General features: G+C 46.7%; 37 non-coding genes across 37 annotated transcripts; all 37 read right to left on the bottom strand.

Annotated features, from left to right (window-relative positions):
• Positions 1-16: 16 nt before the first annotated feature.
• Positions 17-135, bottom strand: LOC149397025 (5S ribosomal RNA). Its single transcript, XR_016297603.1, has one exon. It is a non-coding gene; the product is annotated as a 5S ribosomal RNA (ribosomal RNA).
• A 334-nt stretch (positions 136-469) lies between these two features.
• Positions 470-588, bottom strand: LOC149397024 (5S ribosomal RNA). The gene has a single exon (XR_016298224.1). It is a non-coding gene; the product is annotated as a 5S ribosomal RNA (ribosomal RNA).
• Positions 589-922: 334 nt separating this feature from the next.
• Positions 923-1,041, bottom strand: LOC149397023 (5S ribosomal RNA). The gene has a single exon (XR_016297656.1). It is a non-coding gene; the product is annotated as a 5S ribosomal RNA (ribosomal RNA).
• A 334-nt stretch (positions 1,042-1,375) lies between these two features.
• Positions 1,376-1,494, bottom strand: LOC149397022 (5S ribosomal RNA). Its single transcript, XR_016297371.1, has one exon. It is a non-coding gene; the product is annotated as a 5S ribosomal RNA (ribosomal RNA).
• A 334-nt stretch (positions 1,495-1,828) lies between these two features.
• On the bottom strand, positions 1,829-1,947 carry LOC149397021 (5S ribosomal RNA). Its single transcript, XR_016298692.1, has one exon. It is a non-coding gene; the product is annotated as a 5S ribosomal RNA (ribosomal RNA).
• A 334-nt stretch (positions 1,948-2,281) lies between these two features.
• On the bottom strand, positions 2,282-2,400 carry LOC149397020 (5S ribosomal RNA). Its single transcript, XR_016297370.1, has one exon. It is a non-coding gene; the product is annotated as a 5S ribosomal RNA (ribosomal RNA).
• A 334-nt stretch (positions 2,401-2,734) lies between these two features.
• LOC149397019 (5S ribosomal RNA) lies at positions 2,735-2,853 on the bottom strand. Its single transcript, XR_016298346.1, has one exon. It is a non-coding gene; the product is annotated as a 5S ribosomal RNA (ribosomal RNA).
• A 334-nt stretch (positions 2,854-3,187) lies between these two features.
• LOC149397018 (5S ribosomal RNA) lies at positions 3,188-3,306 on the bottom strand. Its single transcript, XR_016298578.1, has one exon. It is a non-coding gene; the product is annotated as a 5S ribosomal RNA (ribosomal RNA).
• Positions 3,307-3,640: 334 nt separating this feature from the next.
• Positions 3,641-3,759, bottom strand: LOC149397017 (5S ribosomal RNA). Its single transcript, XR_016297488.1, has one exon. It is a non-coding gene; the product is annotated as a 5S ribosomal RNA (ribosomal RNA).
• A 334-nt stretch (positions 3,760-4,093) lies between these two features.
• LOC149397016 (5S ribosomal RNA) lies at positions 4,094-4,212 on the bottom strand. The gene has a single exon (XR_016297651.1). It is a non-coding gene; the product is annotated as a 5S ribosomal RNA (ribosomal RNA).
• Positions 4,213-4,546: 334 nt separating this feature from the next.
• LOC149397015 (5S ribosomal RNA) lies at positions 4,547-4,665 on the bottom strand. Its single transcript, XR_016297375.1, has one exon. It is a non-coding gene; the product is annotated as a 5S ribosomal RNA (ribosomal RNA).
• A 334-nt stretch (positions 4,666-4,999) lies between these two features.
• On the bottom strand, positions 5,000-5,118 carry LOC149397014 (5S ribosomal RNA). Its single transcript, XR_016298223.1, has one exon. It is a non-coding gene; the product is annotated as a 5S ribosomal RNA (ribosomal RNA).
• A 334-nt stretch (positions 5,119-5,452) lies between these two features.
• LOC149397013 (5S ribosomal RNA) lies at positions 5,453-5,571 on the bottom strand. Its single transcript, XR_016298876.1, has one exon. It is a non-coding gene; the product is annotated as a 5S ribosomal RNA (ribosomal RNA).
• A 334-nt stretch (positions 5,572-5,905) lies between these two features.
• Positions 5,906-6,024, bottom strand: LOC149397012 (5S ribosomal RNA). The gene has a single exon (XR_016297655.1). It is a non-coding gene; the product is annotated as a 5S ribosomal RNA (ribosomal RNA).
• A 334-nt stretch (positions 6,025-6,358) lies between these two features.
• Positions 6,359-6,477, bottom strand: LOC149397011 (5S ribosomal RNA). Its single transcript, XR_016297367.1, has one exon. It is a non-coding gene; the product is annotated as a 5S ribosomal RNA (ribosomal RNA).
• A 334-nt stretch (positions 6,478-6,811) lies between these two features.
• On the bottom strand, positions 6,812-6,930 carry LOC149397010 (5S ribosomal RNA). Its single transcript, XR_016298691.1, has one exon. It is a non-coding gene; the product is annotated as a 5S ribosomal RNA (ribosomal RNA).
• Positions 6,931-7,264: 334 nt separating this feature from the next.
• Positions 7,265-7,383, bottom strand: LOC149397009 (5S ribosomal RNA). The gene has a single exon (XR_016298389.1). It is a non-coding gene; the product is annotated as a 5S ribosomal RNA (ribosomal RNA).
• Positions 7,384-7,717: 334 nt separating this feature from the next.
• LOC149397008 (5S ribosomal RNA) lies at positions 7,718-7,836 on the bottom strand. Its single transcript, XR_016298345.1, has one exon. It is a non-coding gene; the product is annotated as a 5S ribosomal RNA (ribosomal RNA).
• A 334-nt stretch (positions 7,837-8,170) lies between these two features.
• LOC149397007 (5S ribosomal RNA) lies at positions 8,171-8,289 on the bottom strand. Its single transcript, XR_016298221.1, has one exon. It is a non-coding gene; the product is annotated as a 5S ribosomal RNA (ribosomal RNA).
• A 334-nt stretch (positions 8,290-8,623) lies between these two features.
• Positions 8,624-8,742, bottom strand: LOC149397006 (5S ribosomal RNA). The gene has a single exon (XR_016298874.1). It is a non-coding gene; the product is annotated as a 5S ribosomal RNA (ribosomal RNA).
• Positions 8,743-9,076: 334 nt separating this feature from the next.
• On the bottom strand, positions 9,077-9,195 carry LOC149397005 (5S ribosomal RNA). The gene has a single exon (XR_016297654.1). It is a non-coding gene; the product is annotated as a 5S ribosomal RNA (ribosomal RNA).
• Positions 9,196-9,529: 334 nt separating this feature from the next.
• Positions 9,530-9,648, bottom strand: LOC149397004 (5S ribosomal RNA). The gene has a single exon (XR_016297366.1). It is a non-coding gene; the product is annotated as a 5S ribosomal RNA (ribosomal RNA).
• Positions 9,649-9,982: 334 nt separating this feature from the next.
• LOC149397003 (5S ribosomal RNA) lies at positions 9,983-10,101 on the bottom strand. The gene has a single exon (XR_016298690.1). It is a non-coding gene; the product is annotated as a 5S ribosomal RNA (ribosomal RNA).
• A 334-nt stretch (positions 10,102-10,435) lies between these two features.
• LOC149397002 (5S ribosomal RNA) lies at positions 10,436-10,554 on the bottom strand. Its single transcript, XR_016297365.1, has one exon. It is a non-coding gene; the product is annotated as a 5S ribosomal RNA (ribosomal RNA).
• A 334-nt stretch (positions 10,555-10,888) lies between these two features.
• LOC149397001 (5S ribosomal RNA) lies at positions 10,889-11,007 on the bottom strand. Its single transcript, XR_016298343.1, has one exon. It is a non-coding gene; the product is annotated as a 5S ribosomal RNA (ribosomal RNA).
• Positions 11,008-11,341: 334 nt separating this feature from the next.
• Positions 11,342-11,460, bottom strand: LOC149397000 (5S ribosomal RNA). Its single transcript, XR_016298577.1, has one exon. It is a non-coding gene; the product is annotated as a 5S ribosomal RNA (ribosomal RNA).
• A 334-nt stretch (positions 11,461-11,794) lies between these two features.
• LOC149396999 (5S ribosomal RNA) lies at positions 11,795-11,913 on the bottom strand. The gene has a single exon (XR_016297731.1). It is a non-coding gene; the product is annotated as a 5S ribosomal RNA (ribosomal RNA).
• A 334-nt stretch (positions 11,914-12,247) lies between these two features.
• On the bottom strand, positions 12,248-12,366 carry LOC149396998 (5S ribosomal RNA). The gene has a single exon (XR_016297364.1). It is a non-coding gene; the product is annotated as a 5S ribosomal RNA (ribosomal RNA).
• A 334-nt stretch (positions 12,367-12,700) lies between these two features.
• On the bottom strand, positions 12,701-12,819 carry LOC149396997 (5S ribosomal RNA). The gene has a single exon (XR_016298689.1). It is a non-coding gene; the product is annotated as a 5S ribosomal RNA (ribosomal RNA).
• A 334-nt stretch (positions 12,820-13,153) lies between these two features.
• On the bottom strand, positions 13,154-13,272 carry LOC149396996 (5S ribosomal RNA). The gene has a single exon (XR_016298342.1). It is a non-coding gene; the product is annotated as a 5S ribosomal RNA (ribosomal RNA).
• Positions 13,273-13,606: 334 nt separating this feature from the next.
• On the bottom strand, positions 13,607-13,725 carry LOC149396995 (5S ribosomal RNA). The gene has a single exon (XR_016297362.1). It is a non-coding gene; the product is annotated as a 5S ribosomal RNA (ribosomal RNA).
• Positions 13,726-14,059: 334 nt separating this feature from the next.
• On the bottom strand, positions 14,060-14,178 carry LOC149396994 (5S ribosomal RNA). The gene has a single exon (XR_016297361.1). It is a non-coding gene; the product is annotated as a 5S ribosomal RNA (ribosomal RNA).
• A 335-nt stretch (positions 14,179-14,513) lies between these two features.
• Positions 14,514-14,632, bottom strand: LOC149396993 (5S ribosomal RNA). The gene has a single exon (XR_016297934.1). It is a non-coding gene; the product is annotated as a 5S ribosomal RNA (ribosomal RNA).
• Positions 14,633-14,966: 334 nt separating this feature from the next.
• Positions 14,967-15,085, bottom strand: LOC149396992 (5S ribosomal RNA). Its single transcript, XR_016297614.1, has one exon. It is a non-coding gene; the product is annotated as a 5S ribosomal RNA (ribosomal RNA).
• Positions 15,086-15,419: 334 nt separating this feature from the next.
• Positions 15,420-15,538, bottom strand: LOC149396991 (5S ribosomal RNA). The gene has a single exon (XR_016297360.1). It is a non-coding gene; the product is annotated as a 5S ribosomal RNA (ribosomal RNA).
• A 334-nt stretch (positions 15,539-15,872) lies between these two features.
• Positions 15,873-15,991, bottom strand: LOC149396990 (5S ribosomal RNA). The gene has a single exon (XR_016297359.1). It is a non-coding gene; the product is annotated as a 5S ribosomal RNA (ribosomal RNA).
• A 334-nt stretch (positions 15,992-16,325) lies between these two features.
• LOC149396989 (5S ribosomal RNA) lies at positions 16,326-16,444 on the bottom strand. The gene has a single exon (XR_016297358.1). It is a non-coding gene; the product is annotated as a 5S ribosomal RNA (ribosomal RNA).
• Positions 16,445-16,529: the final 85 nt, after the last annotated feature.

Genomic DNA, 16,529 nt, shown 5'->3' with positions numbered 1-16,529 from the left:
AATTCGCAAAAAAAGAGGGATGCAACACGAGGACTTCCCAGGAGGTCACCCATCCTAGTACTACTCTCGCCCAAGCACGCTTAACTTCGGAGTTCTGATGGGATCCGGTGCATTAGTGCTGGTATGGTCGCATCCGCAAGCATTAGCGCGCATTATCTATATAAGAATCAACGCCGCGACTCCCAAAAGCCATAACTACGTCTTCGGTGCACCAAAAATCACATAAAATATATGAATTCCTAATAACTTTTCGCAATCTTCGCGTTGGGACGGTTTCGGAAGAGTGATCGGCGAAATTCCGACAAGGTGAACGGGGGAAGGGTAAAATCGTAAATTTTGCCCTCGGTCCGGAATTTCGACTTTCACCGGTGAATTGTAAGCGTAAACGGGCATTTGAACAAGACTCGGAGCGATTTTTGGTGAAATTCCATCGTTTCGGCCTCCGAAAAAAATAATTCGCAAAAAAAGAGGGATGCAACACGAGGACTTCCCAGGAGGTCACCCATCCTAGTACTACTCTCGCCCAAGCACGCTTAACTTCGGAGTTCTGATGGGATCTGGTGCATTAGTGCTGGTATGATCGCATCCGCAAGCATTAGCGCGCATTATCTATATAAGAATCAACGCCGCGACTCCCAAAAGCCGTAACTACGTCTTCGGTGCACCAAAAATCACATAAAATATATGAATTCCTAATAACTTTTCGCGATCTTCGCGTTGGGACGGTTTCGGAAGAGTGATCGGCGAAATTCCGACAAGGTGAACGGGGGAAGGGTAAAATCGTAAATTTTGCCCTCGGTCCGGAATTTCGACTTTCACCGGTGAATTGTAAGCGTAAACGGGCATTTGAACAAGGCTCGGAGCGATTTTTGGTGAAATTCCATCGTTTCGGCCTCCGAAAAAAATAATTCGCAAAAAAAGAGGGATGCAACACGAGTACTTCCCAGGAGGTCACCCATCCTAGTACTACTCTCGCCCAAGCACGCTTAACTTCGGAGTTCTGATGGGATCCGGTGCATTAGTGCTGGTATGATCGCATCCGCAAGCATTAGCGCGCATTATCTATATAAGAATCAACGCCGCGACTCCCAAAAGCCATAACTACGTCTTCGGTGCACCAAAAATCATATAAAATATATGAATTCCTAATAACTTTTCGCGATCTTCGCGTTGGGACGGTTTCGGAAGAGTGATCGGCGAAATTCCGACAAGGTGAACGGGGGAAGGGTAAAATCGTAAATTTCGCACTCGGTCCGGAATTTCGACTTTCACCGGTGAATTGTAAGCGTAAACGAGCATTTGAACAAGGCTCGGAGCGATTTTTGGTGAAATTCCATCGTTTCGGCCTCCGAAAAAAATAATTCGCAAAAAAAGAGGGATGCAACACGAGGACTTCCCAGGAGGTCACCCATCCTAGTACTACTCTCGCCCAAGCACGCTTAACTTCGGAGTTCTGATGGGATCCGGTGCATTAGTGCTGGTATGATCGCATCCGCAAGCATTAGCGCGCATTATCTATATAAGAATCAACGCCGCGACTCCCAAAAGCCGTAACTACGTCTTCGGTGCACCAAAAATCACATAAAATATATGAATTCCTAATAACTTTACGCGATCTTCGCGTTGGGACGGTTTCGGAAGAGTGATCGGCGAAATTCCGACAAGGTGAACGGGGGAAGGGTAAAATCGTAAATTTCACCCTCGGTCCGGAATTTCGACTTTCACCGGTGAATTGTAAGCGTAAACGCGCATTTGAACAAGGCTCGGAGCGATTTTTGGTGAAATTCCATCGTTTCGGCCTCCGAAAAAAATAATTCGCAAAAAAAGAGGGATGCAACACGAGGACTTCCCAGGAGGTCACCCATCCTAGTACTACTCTCGCCCAAGCACGCTTAACTTCAGAGTTCTGATGGGATCCGGTGCATTAGTGCTGGTAAGATCACATCCGCAAGCATTAGTGCGCATTATCTATATAAGAATCAACGCCGCGAATCCCAAAAGCCATAACTACGTCCTCGGTGCACCAAAAATCACATAAAATATATGAATTCCTAATAACTTTTCGCGATCTTCGCGTTGGGACGGTTTCGGAAGAGTGATCGGCGAAATTCCGACAAGGTGAACGGGGGAAGGGTAAAATCGTAAATTTCGCCCTCGGTCCGGAATTTCGACTTTCACCGGTGAATTGTATGCGTAAACGCGCATTTGAACAAGGCTCGGAGCGATTTTTGGTGAAATTCCATCGTTTCGGCCTCCGAATAAAATAATTCGCAAAAAAAGAGGGATGCAACACGAGGACTTCCCAGGAGGTCACCCATCCTAGTACTACTCTCGCCCAAGCACGCTTAACTTCGGAGTTCTGATGGGATCCGGTGCATTAGTGCTGGTATGATCGCATCCGCAAGCATTAGCGCGCATTATCTATATAAGAATCAACGCCGCGACTCCCAAAAGCCATAACTACGTCTTCGGTGCACCAAAAATCACATAAAATATATGAATTCCTAATAACTTTTCGCAATCTTCGCGTTGGGACGGTTTCGGAAGAGTGATCGGCGAAATTCCGACAAGGTGAACGGGGGAAGGGTAAAATCGTAAATTTTGCCCTCGGTCCGGAATTTCGACTTTCACCGGTGAATTGTAAGCGTAAACGGGCATTTGAACAAGACTCGGAGCGATTTTTGGTGAAATTCCATCGTTTCGGCCTCCGAAAAAAATAATTCGCAAAAAAAGAGGGATGCAACACGAGGACTTCCCAGGAGGTCACCCATCCTAGTACTACTCTCGCCCAAGCACGCTTAACTTCGGAGTTCTGATGGGATCCGGTGCATTAGTGCTGGTAAGATCACATCCGCAAGCATTAGCGCGCATTATCTATATAAGAATCAACGCCGCGACTCCCAAAAGCCATAACTACGTCCTCGGTGCACCAAAAATCACATAAAATATATGAATTCCTAATAACTTTTCGCGATCTTCGCGTTGGGACGGTTTCGGAAGAGTGATCGGCGAAATTCCGACAAGGTGAACGGGGGAAGGGTAAAATCGTAAATTTCGCCCTCGGTCCGGAATTTCGACTTTCACCGGTGAATTGTATGCGTAAACGCGCATTTGAACAAGGCTCGGAGCGATTTTTGGTGAAATTCCATCGTTTCGGCCTCCGAAAAAAATAATTCGCAAAAAAAGAGGGATGCAACACGAGGACTTCCCAGGAGGTCACCAATCCTAGTACTACTCTCGCCCAAGCACGCTTAACTTCGGAGTTCTGATGGGATCCGGTGCATTAGTGCTGGTATGATCGCATCCGCAAGCATTAGCGCGCATTATCTATATAAGAATCAACGCCGCGACTCCCAAAAGCCATAACTACGTCTTCGGTGCACCAAAAATCACATAAAATATATGAATTCCTAATAACTTTTCGCGATCTTCGCGTTGGGACGGTTTCGGAAGAGTGATCGGCGAAATTCCGACAAGGTGAACGGGGGAAGGGTAAAATCGTAAATTTCGCCCTCGGTCCGGAATTTCGACTTTCACCGGTGAATTGTATGCGTAAACGCGCATTTGAACAAGGCTCGGAGCGATTTTTGGTGAAATTCCATAATTTCGGCCTCCGAAAAAAATAATTCGCAAAAAAAGAGGGATGCAACACGAGGACTTCCCAGGAGGTCACCCATCCTAGTACTACTCTCGCCCAAGCACGCTTAACTTCGGAGTTCTGATGGGATCCGGTGCATTAGTGCTGGTATGGTCGCATCCGCAAGCATTAGCGCGCATTATCTATATAAGAATCAACGCCGCGACTCCCAAAAGCCATAACTACGTCTTCGGTGCACCAAAAATCACATAAAATATATGAATTCCTAATAACTTTTCGCAATCTTCGCGTTGGGACGGTTTCGGAAGAGTGATCGGCGAAATTCCGACAAGGTGAACGGGGGAAGGGTAAAATCGTAAATTTTGCCCTCGGTCCGGAATTTCGACTTTCACCGGTGAATTGTAAGCGTAAACGGGCATTTGAACAAGACTCGGAGCGATTTTTGGTGAAATTCCATCGTTTCGGCCTCCGAAAAAAATAATTCGCAAAAAAAGAGGGATGCAACACGAGGACTTCCCAGAAGGTCACCCATCCTAGTACTACTCTCGCCCAAGCACGCTTAACTTCGGAGTTCTGATGGGATCCGGTGCATTAGTGCTGGTATGATCGCATCCGCAAGCATTAGCGCGCATTATCTATATAAGAATCAACGCCGCGACTCCCAAAAGCCATAACTACGTCTTCGGTGCACCAAAAATCACATAAAATATATGAATTCCTAATAACTTTTCGCGATCTTCGCGTTGGGACGGTTTCGGAAGAGTGATCGGCGAAATTCCGACAAGGTGAACGGGGGAAGGGTAAAATCGTAAATTTCGCCCTCGGTCCGGAATTTCGACTTTCACCGGTGAATTGTATGCGTAAACGCGCATTTGAACAAGGCTCGGAGCGATTTTTGGTGAAATTCCATAATTTCGGCCTCCGAAAAAAATAATTCGCAAAAAAAGAGGGATGCAACACGAGGACTTCCCAGGAGGTCACCCATCCTAGTACTACTCTCGCCCAAGCACGCTTAACTTCGGAGTTCTGATGGGATCCGGTGCATTAGTGCTGGTATGGTCGCATCCGCAAGCATTAGCGCGCATTATCTATATAAGAATCAACGCCGCGACTCCCAAAAGCCATAACTACGTCTTCGGTGCACCAAAAATCACATAAAATATATGAATTCCTAATAACTTTTCGCAATCTTCGCGTTGGGACGGTTTCGGAAGAGTGATCGGCGAAATTCCGACAAGGTGAACGGGGGAAGGGTAAAATCGTAAATTTTGCCCTCGGTCCGGAATTTCGACTTTCACCGGTGAATTGTAAGCGTAAACGGGCATTTGAACAAGACTCGGAGCGATTTTTGGTGAAATTCCATCGTTTCGGCCTCCGAAAAAAATAATTCGCAAAAAAAGAGGGATGCAACACGAGGACTTCCCAGGAGGTCACCCATCCTAGTACTACTCTCGCCCAAGCACGCTTAACTTCGGAGTTCTGATGGGATCTGGTGCATTAGTGCTGGTATGATCGCATCCGCAAGCATTAGCGCGCATTATCTATATAAGAATCAACGCCGCGACTCCCAAAAGCCGTAACTACGTCTTCGGTGCACCAAAAATCACATAAAATATATGAATTCCTAATAACTTTTCGCGATCTTCGCGTTGGGACGGTTTCGGAAGAGTGATCGGCGAAATTCCGACAAGGTGAACGGGGGAAGGGTAAAATCGTAAATTTTGCCCTCGGTCCGGAATTTCGACTTTCACCGGTGAATTGTAAGCGTAAACGGGCATTTGAACAAGACTCGGAGCGATTTTTGGTGAAATTCCATCGTTTCGGCCTCCGAAAAAAATAATTCGCAAAAAAAGAGGGATGCAACACGAGGACTTCCCAGGAGGTCACCCACCCTAGTACTACTCTTGCCCAAGCACGCTTAACTTTGGAGTTCTGATGGGATCCGGTGCATTAGTGCTGGTATGATCGCATCCGCAAGCATTAGCGCGCATTATCTATATAAGAATCAACGCCGCGACTCCCAAAAGCCATAACTACGTCTTCGGTGCACCAAAAATCACATAAAATATATGAATTCCTAATAACTTTTCGCGATCTTCGCGTTGGGACGGTTTCGGAAGAGTGATCGGCGAAATTCCGACAAGGTGAACGGGGGAAGGGTAAAATCGTAAATTTTGCCCTCGGTCCGGAATTTCGACTTTCACCGGTGAATTGTAAGCGTAAACGGGCATTTGAACAAGGCTCGGAGCGATTTTTGGTGAAATTCCATCGTTTCGGCCTCCGAAAAAAATAATTCGCAAAAAAAGAGGGATGCAACACGAGTACTTCCCAGGAGGTCACCCATCCTAGTACTACTCTCGCCCAAGCACGCTTAACTTCGGAGTTCTGATGGGATCCGGTGCATTAGTGCTGGTATGATCGCATCCGCAAGCATTAGCGCGCATTATCTATATAAGAATCAACGCCGCGACTCCCAAAAGCCATAACTACGTCTTCGGTGCACCAAAAATCATATAAAATATATGAATTCCTAATAACTTTTCGCGATCTTCGCGTTGGGACGGTTTCGGAAGAGTGATCGGCGAAATTCCGACAAGGTGAACGGGGGAAGGGTAAAATCGTAAATTTCGCACTCGGTCCGGAATTTCGACTTTCACCGGTGAATTGTAAGCGTAAACGAGCATTTGAACAAGGCTCGGAGCGATTTTTGGTGAAATTCCATCGTTTCGGCCTCCGAAAAAAATAATTCGCAAAAAAAGAGGGATGCAACACGAGGACTTCCCAGGAGGTCACCCATCCTAGTACTACTCTCGCCCAAGCACGCTTAACTTCGGAGTTCTGATGGGATCCGGTGCATTAGTGCTGGTATGATCGCATCCGCAAGCATTAGCGCGCATTATCTATATAAGAATCAACGCCGCGACTCCCAAAAGCCGTAACTACGTCTTCGGTGCACCAAAAATCACATAAAATATATGAATTCCTAATAACTTTACGCGATCTTCGCGTTGGGACGGTTTCGGAAGAGTGATCGGCGAAATTCCGACAAGGTGAACGGGGGAAGGGTAAAATCGTAAATTTCACCCTCGGTCCGGAATTTCGACTTTCACCGGTGAATTGTAAGCGTAAACGCGCATTTGAACAAGGCTCGGAGCGATTTTTGGTGAAATTCCATCGTTTCGGCCTCCGAAAAAAATAATTCGCAAAAAAAGAGGGATGCAACACGAGGACTTCCCAGGAGGTCACCCATCCTAGTACTACTCTCGCCCAAGCACGCTTAACTTCAGAGTTCTGATGGGATCCGGTGCATTAGTGCTGGTAAGATCACATCCGCAAGCATTAGCGCGCATTATCTATATAAGAATCAACGCCGCGAATCCCAAAAGCCATAACTACGTCCTCGGTGCACCAAAAATCACATAAAATATATGAATTCCTAATAACTTTTCGCGATCTTCGCGTTGGGACGGTTTCGGAAGAGTGATCGGCGAAATTCCGACAAGGTGAACGGGGGAAGGGTAAAATCGTAAATTTCGCCCTCGGTCCGGAATTTCGACTTTCACCGGTGAATTGTATGCGTAAACGCGCATTTGAACAAGGCTCGGAGCGATTTTTGGTGAAATTCCATCGTTTCGGCCTCCGAATAAAATAATTCGCAAAAAAAGAGGGATGCAACACGAGGACTTCCCAGGAGGTCACCCATCCTAGTACTACTCTCGCCCAACCACGCTTAACTTCGGAGTTCTGATGGGATCCGGTGCATTAGTGCTGGTATGATCGCATCCGCAAGCATTAGCGCGCATTATCTATATAAGAATCAACGCCGCGACTCCCAAAAGCCATAACTACGTCTTCGGTGCACCAAAAATCACATAAAATATATGAATTCCTAATAACTTTTCGCAATCTTCGCGTTGGGACGGTTTCGGAAGAGTGATCGGCGAAATTCCGACAAGGTGAACGGGGGAAGGGTAAAATCGTAAATTTTGCCCTCGGTCCGGAATTTCGACTTTCACCGGTGAATTGTAAGCGTAAACGGGCATTTGAACAAGACTCGGAGCGATTTTTGGTGAAATTCCATCGTTTCGGCCTCCGAAAAAAATAATTCGCAAAAAAAGAGGGATGCAACACGAGGACTTCCCAGGAGGTCACCCATCCTAGTACTACTCTCGCCCAAGCACGCTTAACTTCGGAGTTCTGATGGGATCCGGTGCATTAGTGCTGGTAAGATCACATCCGCAAGCATTAGCGCGCATTATCTATATAAGAATCAACGCCGCGACTCCCAAAAGCCATAACTACGTCCTCGGTGCACCAAAAATCACATAAAATATATGAATTCCTAATAACTTTTCGCGATCTTCGCGTTGGGACGGTTTCGGAAGAGTGATCGGCGAAATTCCGACAAGGTGAACGGGGGAAGGGTAAAATCGTAAATTTCGCCCTCGGTCCGGAATTTCGACTTTCACCGGTGAATTGTATGCGTAAACGCGCATTTGAACAAGGCTCGGAGCGATTTTTGGTGAAATTCCATAATTTCGGCCTCCGAAAAAAATAATTCGCAAAAAAAGAGGGATGCAACACGAGGACTTCCCAGGAGGTCACCCATCCTAGTACTACTCTCGCCCAAGCACGCTTAACTTCGGAGTTCTGATGGGATCTGGTGCATTAGTGCTGGTATGATCGCATCCGCAAGCATTAGCGCGCATTATCTATATAAGAATCAACGCCGCGACTCCCAAAAGCCGTAACTACGTCTTCGGTGCACCAAAAATCACATAAAATATATGAATTCCTAATAACTTTTCGCGATCTTCGCGTTGGGACGGTTTCGGAAGAGTGATCGGCGAAATTCCGACAAGGTGAACGGGGGAAGGGTAAAATCGTAAATTTTGCCCTCGGTCCGGAATTTCGACTTTCACCGGTGAATTGTAAGCGTAAACGGGCATTTGAACAAGACTCGGAGCGATTTTTGGTGAAATTCCATCGTTTCGGCCTCCGAAAAAAATAATTCGCAAAAAAAGAGGGATGCAACACGAGGACTTCCCAGGAGGTCACCCACCCTAGTACTACTCTTGCCCAAGCACGCTTAACTTTGGAGTTCTGATGGGATCCGGTGCATTAGTGCTGGTATGATCGCATCCGCAAGCATTAGCGCGCATTATCTATATAAGAATCAACGCCGCGACTCCCAAAAGCCATAACTACGTCTTCGGTGCACCAAAAATCACATAAAATATATGAATTCCTAATAACTTTTCGCGATCTTCGCGTTGGGACGGTTTCGGAAGAGTGATCGGCGAAATTCCGACAAGGTGAACGGGGGAAGGGTAAAATCGTAAATTTTGCCCTCGGTCCGGAATTTCGACTTTCACCGGTGAATTGTAAGCGTAAACGGGCATTTGAACAAGGCTCGGAGCGATTTTTGGTGAAATTCCATCGTTTCGGCCTCCGAAAAAAATAATTCGCAAAAAAAGAGGGATGCAACACGAGTACTTCCCAGGAGGTCACCCATCCTAGTACTACTCTCGCCCAAGCACGCTTAACTTCGGAGTTCTGATGGGATCCGGTGCATTAGTGCTGGTATGATCGCATCCGCAAGCATTAGCGCGCATTATCTATATAAGAATCAACGCCGCGACTCCCAAAAGCCGTAACTACGTCTTCGGTGCACCAAAAATCATATAAAATATATGAATTCCTAATAACTTTTCGCGATCTTCGCGTTGGGACGGTTTCGGAAGAGTGATCGGCGAAATTCCGACAAGGTGAACGGGGGAAGGGTAAAATCGTAAATTTCGCACTCGGTCCGGAATTTCGACTTTCACCGGTGAATTGTAAGCGTAAACGAGCATTTGAACAAGGCTCGGAGCGATTTTTGGTGAAATTCCATCGTTTCGGCCTCCGAAAAAAATAATTCGCAAAAAAAGAGGGATGCAACACGAGGACTTCCCAGGAGGTCACCCATCCTAGTACTACTCTCGCCCAAGCACGCTTAACTTCGGAGTTCTGATGGGATCCGGTGCATTAGTGCTGGTATGATCGCATCCGCAAGCATTAGCGCGCATTATCTATATAAGAATCAACGCCGCGACTCCCAAAAGCCGTAACTACGTCTTCGGTGCACCAAAAATCACATAAAATATATGAATTCCTAATAACTTTACGCGATCTTCGCGTTGGGACGGTTTCGGAAGAGTGATCGGCGAAATTCCGACAAGGTGAACGGGGGAAGGGTAAAATCGTAAATTTCACCCTCGGTCCGGAATTTCGACTTTCACCGGTGAATTGTAAGCGTAAACGCGCATTTGAACAAGGCTCGGAGCGATTTTTGGTGAAATTCCATCGTTTCGGCCTCCGAAAAAAATAATTCGCAAAAAAAGAGGGATGCAACACGAGGACTTCCCAGGAGGTCACCCATCCTAGTACTACTCTCGCCCAAGCACGCTTAACTTCAGAGTTCTGATGGGATCCGGTGCATTAGTGCTGGTAAGATCACATCCGCAAGCATTAGCGCGCATTATCTATATAAGAATCAACGCCGCGAATCCCAAAAGCCATAACTACGTCCTCGGTGCACCAAAAATCACATAAAATATATGAATTCCTAATAACTTTTCGCGATCTTCGCGTTGGGACGGTTTCGGAAGAGTGATCGGCGAAATTCCGACAAGGTGAACGGGGGAAGGGTAAAATCGTAAATTTCGCCCTCGGTCCGGAATTTCGACTTTCACCGGTGAATTGTATGCGTAAACGCGCATTTGAACAAGGCTCGGAGCGATTTTTGGTGAAATTCCATCGTTTCGGCCTCCGAATAAAATAATTCGCAAAAAAAGAGGGATGCAACACGAGGACTTCCCAGGAGGTCACCCATCCTAGTACTACTCTCGCCCAAGCACGCTTAACTTCGGAGTTCTGATGGGATCCGGTGCATTAGTGCTGGTATGATCGCATCCGCAAGCATTAGCGCGCATTATCTATATAAGAATCAACGCCGCGACTCCCAAAAGCCATAACTACGTCTTCGGTGCACCAAAAATCACATAAAATATATGAATTCCTAATAACTTTTCGCAATCTTCGCGTTGGGACGGTTTCGGAAGAGTGATCGGCGAAATTCCGACAAGGTGAACGGGGGAAGGGTAAAATCGTAAATTTTGCCCTCGGTCCGGAATTTCGACTTTCACCGGTGAATTGTAAGCGTAAACGGGCATTTGAACAAGACTCGGAGCGATTTTTGGTGAAATTCCATCGTTTCGGCCTCCGAAAAAAATAATTCGCAAAAAAAGAGGGATGCAACACGAGGACTTCCCAGGAGGTCACCCATCCTAGTACTACTCTCGCCCAAGCACGCTTAACTTCGGAGTTCTGATGGGATCCGGTGCATTAGTGCTGGTAAGATCACATCCGCAAGCATTAGCGCGCATTATCTATATAAGAATCAACGCCGCGACTCCCAAAAGCCATAACTACGTCCTCGGTGCACCAAAAATCACATAAAATATATGAATTCCTAATAACTTTTCGCGATCTTCGCGTTGGGACGGTTTCGGAAGAGTGATCGGCGAAATTCCGACAAGGTGAACGGGGGAAGGGTAAAATCGTAAATTTCGCCCTCGGTCCGGAATTTCGACTTTCACCGGTGAATTGTATGCGTAAACGCGCATTTGAACAAGGCTCGGAGCGATTTTTGGTGAAATTCCATCGTTTCGGCCTCCGAAAAAAATAATTCGCAAAAAAAGAGGGATGCAACACGAGGACTTCCCAGGAGGTCACCAATCCTAGTACTACTCTCGCCCAAGCACGCTTAACTTCGGAGTTCTGATGGGATCCGGTGCATTAGTGCTGGTATGATCGCATCCGCAAGCATTAGCGCGCATTATCTATATACGAATCAACGCCGCGACTCCCAAAAGCCATAACTACGTCTTCGGTGCACCAAAAATCACATAAAATATATGAATTCCTAATAACTTTTCGCGATCTTCGCGTTGGGACGGTTTCGGAAGAGTGATCGGCGAAATTCCGACAAGGTGAACGGGGGAAGGGTAAAATCGTAAATTTTGCCCTCGGTCCGGAATTTCGACTTTCACCGGTGAATTGTAAGCGTAAACGAGCATTTGAACAAGGCTCGGAGCGATTTTTGGTGAAATTCCATCATTTCGGCCTCCGAAAAAAATAATTCGCAAAAAAAGAGGTATGCAACACGAGGACTTCCCAGGAGGTCACCCATCCTAGTACTACTCTCGCCCAAGCACGCTTAACTTCGGAGTTCTGATGGGATCCGGTGCATTAGTGCTGGTATGGTCGCATCCGCAAGCATTAGCGCGCATTATCTATATAAGAATCAACGCCGCGACTCCCAAAAGCCGTAACTACGTCTTCGGTGCACCAAAAATCACATAAAATATATGAATTCCTAATAACTTTTCGCGATCTTCGCGTTGGGACGGTTTCGGAAGAGTGATCGGCGAAATTCCGACAAGGTGAACGGGGGAAGGGTAAAATCGTAAATTTTGCCCTCGGTCCGGAATTTCGACTTTCACCGGTGAATTGTAAGCGTAAACGGGCATTTGAACAAGACTCGGAGCGATTTTTGGTGAAATTCCATCGTTTCGGCCTCCGAAAAAAATAATTCGCAAAAAAAGAGGGATGCAACACGAGGACTTCCCAGGAGGTCACCCATCCTAGTACTACTCTCGCCCAAGCACGCTTAACTTCGGAGTTCTGATGGGATCCGGTGCATTAGTGCTGGTATGATCGCATCCGCAAGCATTAGCGCGCATTATCTATATAAGAATCAACGCCGCGACTCCCAAAAGCCGTAAGTACGTCTTCGGTGCACCAAAAATCACATAAAATATATGAATTCCTAATAACTTTACGCGATCTTCGCGTTGGGACGGTTTCGGAAGAGTGATCGGCGAAATTCCGACAAGGTGAACGGGGGAAGGGTAAAATCGTAAATTTCACCCTCGGTCCGGAATTTCGACTTTCACCGGTGAATTGTAAGCGTAAACGCGCATTTGAACAAGGCTCGGAGCGATTTTTGGTGAAATTCCATCGTTTCGGCCTCCGAAAAAAATAATTCGCAAAAAAAGAGGGATGCAACACGAGGACTTCCCAGGAGGTCACCCATCCTAGTACTACTCTCGCCCAAGCACGCTTAACTTCAGAGTTCTGATGGGATCCGGTGCATTAGTGCTGGTAAGATCACATCCGCAAGCATTAGCGCGCATTATCTATATAAGAATCAACGCCGCGACTCCCAAAAGCCATAACTACGTCCTCGGTGCACCAAAAATCACATAAAATATATGAATTCCTAATAACTTTTCGCGATCTTCGCGTTGGGACGGTTTCGGAAGAGTGATCGGCGAAATTCCGACAAGGTGAACGGGGGAAGGGTAAAATCGTAAATTTCGCCCTCGGTCCGGAATTTCGACTTTCACCGGTGAATTGTATGCGTAAACGCGCATTTGAACAAGGCTCGGAGCGATTTTTGGTGAAATTCCATCGTTTCGGCCTCCGAATAAAATAATTCGCAAAAAAAGAGGGATGCAACACGAGGACTTCCCAGGAGGTCACCCATCCTAGTACTACTCTCGCCCAAGCACGCTTAACTTCGGAGTTCTGATGGGATCCGGTGCATTAGTGCTGGTAAGATCACATCCGCAAGCATTAGCGCGCATTATCTATATAAGAATCAACGCCGCGACTCCCAAAAGCCATAACTACGTCCTCGGTGCACCAAAAATCACATAAAATATATGAATTCCTAATAACTTTTCGCGATCTTCGCGTTGGGACGGTTTCGGAAGAGTGATCGGCGAAATTCCGACAAGGTGAACGGGGGAAGGGTAAAATCGTAAATTTCGCCCTCGGTCCGGAATTTCGACTTTCACCGGTGAATTGTATGCGTAAACGCGCATTTGAACAAGGCTCGGAGCGATTTTTGGTGAAATTCCATCGTTTCGGCCTCCGAAAAAAATAATTCGCAAAAAAAGAGGGATGCAACACGAGGACTTCCCAGGAGGTCACCCATCCTAGTACTACTCTCGCCCAAGCACGCTTAACTTCGGAGTTCTGATGGGATCCGGTGCATTAGTGCTGGTATGATCGCATCCGCAAGCATTAGCGCGCATTATCTATATACGAATCAACGCCGCGACTCCCAAAAGCCATAACTACGTCTTCGGTGCACCAAAAATCACATAAAATATATGAATTCCTAATAACTTTTCGCAATCTTCGCGTTGGGACGGTTTCGGAAGAGTGATCGGCGAAATTCCGACAAGGTGAACGGGGGAAGGGTAAAATCGTAAATTTCGCCCTCGGTCCGGAATTTCGACTTTCACCGGTGAATTGTATGCGTAAACGCGCATTTGAACAAGGCTCGGAGCGATTTTTGGTGAAATTCCATCGTTTCGGCCTCCGAAAAAAATAATTCGCAAAAAAAGAGGGATGCAACACGAGGACTTCCCAGGAGGTCACCCATCCTAGTACTACTCTCGCCCAAGCACGCTTAACTTCGGAGTTCTGATGGGATCCGGTGCATTAGTGCTGGTATGATCGCATCCGCAAGCATTAGCGCGCATTATCTATATAAGAATCAACGCCGCGACTCCCAAAAGCCATAACTACGTCCTCGGTGCACCAAAAATCACATAAAATATATGAATTCCTAATAACTTTTCGCGATCTTCGCGTTGGGACGGTTTCGGAAGAGTGATCGGCGAAATTCCGACAAGGTGAACGGGGGAAGGGTAAAATCGTAAATTTCGCCCTCGGTCCGGAATTTCGACTTTCACCGGTGAATTGTAAGCGTAAACGGGCATTTGAACAAGACTCGGAGCGATTTTTGGTGAAATTCCATTGTTTCGGCCTCCGAAAAAAAATAATTCGCAAAAAAAGAGGGATGCAACACGAGGACTTCCCAGGAGGTCACCCATCCTAGTACTACTCTCGCCCAAGCACGCTTAACTTCGGAGTTCTGATGGGATCCGGTGCATTAGTGCTGGTATGATCGCATTCGCAAGCTTTAGCGCGCATTATCTATATAACAATCAACGCCGCGACTCCCAAAAGCCATAACTACGTCTTCGGTGCACCAAAAATCACATAAAATATATGAATTCCTAATAACTTTTCGCGATCTTCGCGTTGGGACGGTTTCGGAAGAGTGATCGGCGAAATTCCGACAAGGTGAACGGGGGAAGGGTAAAATCGTAAATTTCGCCCTCGGTCCGGAATTTCGACTTTCACCGGTGAATTGTATGCGTAAACGCGCATTTGAACAAGGCTCGGAGCGATTTTTTGTGAAATTCCATCGTTTCGGCCTCCGAAAAAAATAATTCGCAAAAAAAGAGGGATGCAACACGAGGACTTCCCAAGAGGTCACCCATCCTAGTACTACTCTCGCCCAAGCACGCTTAACTTCGGAGTTCTGATGGGATCCGGTGCATTAGTGCTGGTATGATCGCATCCGCAAGCATTAGCGCGCATTATCTATATAAGAATCAACGCCGCGACTCCCAAAAGCCATAACTACGTCTTCGGTGCACCAAAAATCACATAAAATATATGAATTCCTAATAACTTTTCGCGATCTTCGCGTTGGGACGGTTTCGGAAGAGTGATCGGCGAAATTCCGACAAGGTGAACGGGGGAAGGGTAAAATCGTAAATTTCGCCCTCGGTCCGGAATTTCGACTTTCACCGGTGAATTGTAAGCGTAAACGAGCATTTGAACAAGGCTCGGAGCGATTTTTGGTGAAATTCCATCATTTCGGCCTCCGAATAAAATAATTCGCAAAAAAAGAGGGATGCAACACGAGGACTTCCCAGGAGGTCACCCATCCTAGTACTACTCTCGCCCAAGCACGCTTAACTTCGGAGTTCTGATGGGATCCGGTGCATTAGTGCTGGTATGATCGCATCCGCAAGCATTAGCGCGCATTATCTATATAAGAATCAACGCCGCGACTCCCAAAAGCCATAACTTCGTCTTCGGTGCACCAAAAATCACATAAAATATATGAATTCCTAATAACTTTTCACGATCTTCGCGTTGGGACGGTTTCGGAAGAGTGATCGGCGAAATTCCGACAAGGTGAACGGGGGAAGGGTAAAATCGTAAATTTCGCCCTCGGTCCGGAATTTCGACTTTCACCGGTGAATTGTAAGCGTAAACGAGCATTTGAACAAGGCTCGGAGCGATTTTTGGTGAAATTCCATCGTTTCGGCCTCCGAAAAAAATAATTCGCAAAAAAAGAGGGATGCAACACGAGGACTTCCCAGGAGGTCACCCATCCTAGTACTACTCTCGCCCAAGCACGCTTAACTTCGGAGTTCTGATGGGATCCGGTGCATTAGTGCTGGTATGATCGCATCCGCAAGCATTAGCGCGCATTATCTATATAAGAATCAACGCCGCGACTCCCAAAAGCCATAACTACGTCTTCGGTGCACCAAAAATCACATAAAATATATGAATTCCTAATAACTTTTCGCGATCTTCGCGTTGGGACGGTTTCGGAAGAGTGATCGGCGAAATTCCGACAAGGTGAACGGGGGAAGGGTAAAATCGTAAATTTCGCCCTCGGTCCGGAATTTCGACTTTCACCGGTGAATTGTAAGCGTAAACGAGCATTTGAACAAGGCTCGGAGCGATTTTTGGTGAAATTCCATCATTTCGGCCTCCGAAAAAAATAATTCGCAAAAAAAGAGGGATGCAACACGAGGACTTCCCAGGAGGTCACCCATCCTAGTACTACTCTCGCCCAAGCACGCTTAACTTCGGAGTTCTGATGGGATCCGGTGCATTAGTGCTGGTATGATCGCATCCGCAAGCATTAGCGCGCATTATCTATATAAGAATCAACGCCGCGACTCCCAAAAGCCATAACTACGTCCTCGGTGCACCAAAAATC

The sequence above is a fragment of the Urtica dioica genome, chromosome 5, assembly GCF_054948205.1.
Source record: "Urtica dioica subsp. dioica isolate 48M chromosome 5, U.dioica_male_clone48M_v1_H2, whole genome shotgun sequence".
NCBI classification, from domain to species: domain Eukaryota; kingdom Viridiplantae; phylum Streptophyta; class Magnoliopsida; order Rosales; family Urticaceae; genus Urtica; species Urtica dioica.
This window is presented reverse-complemented; position numbering and strand designations above follow the sequence as displayed.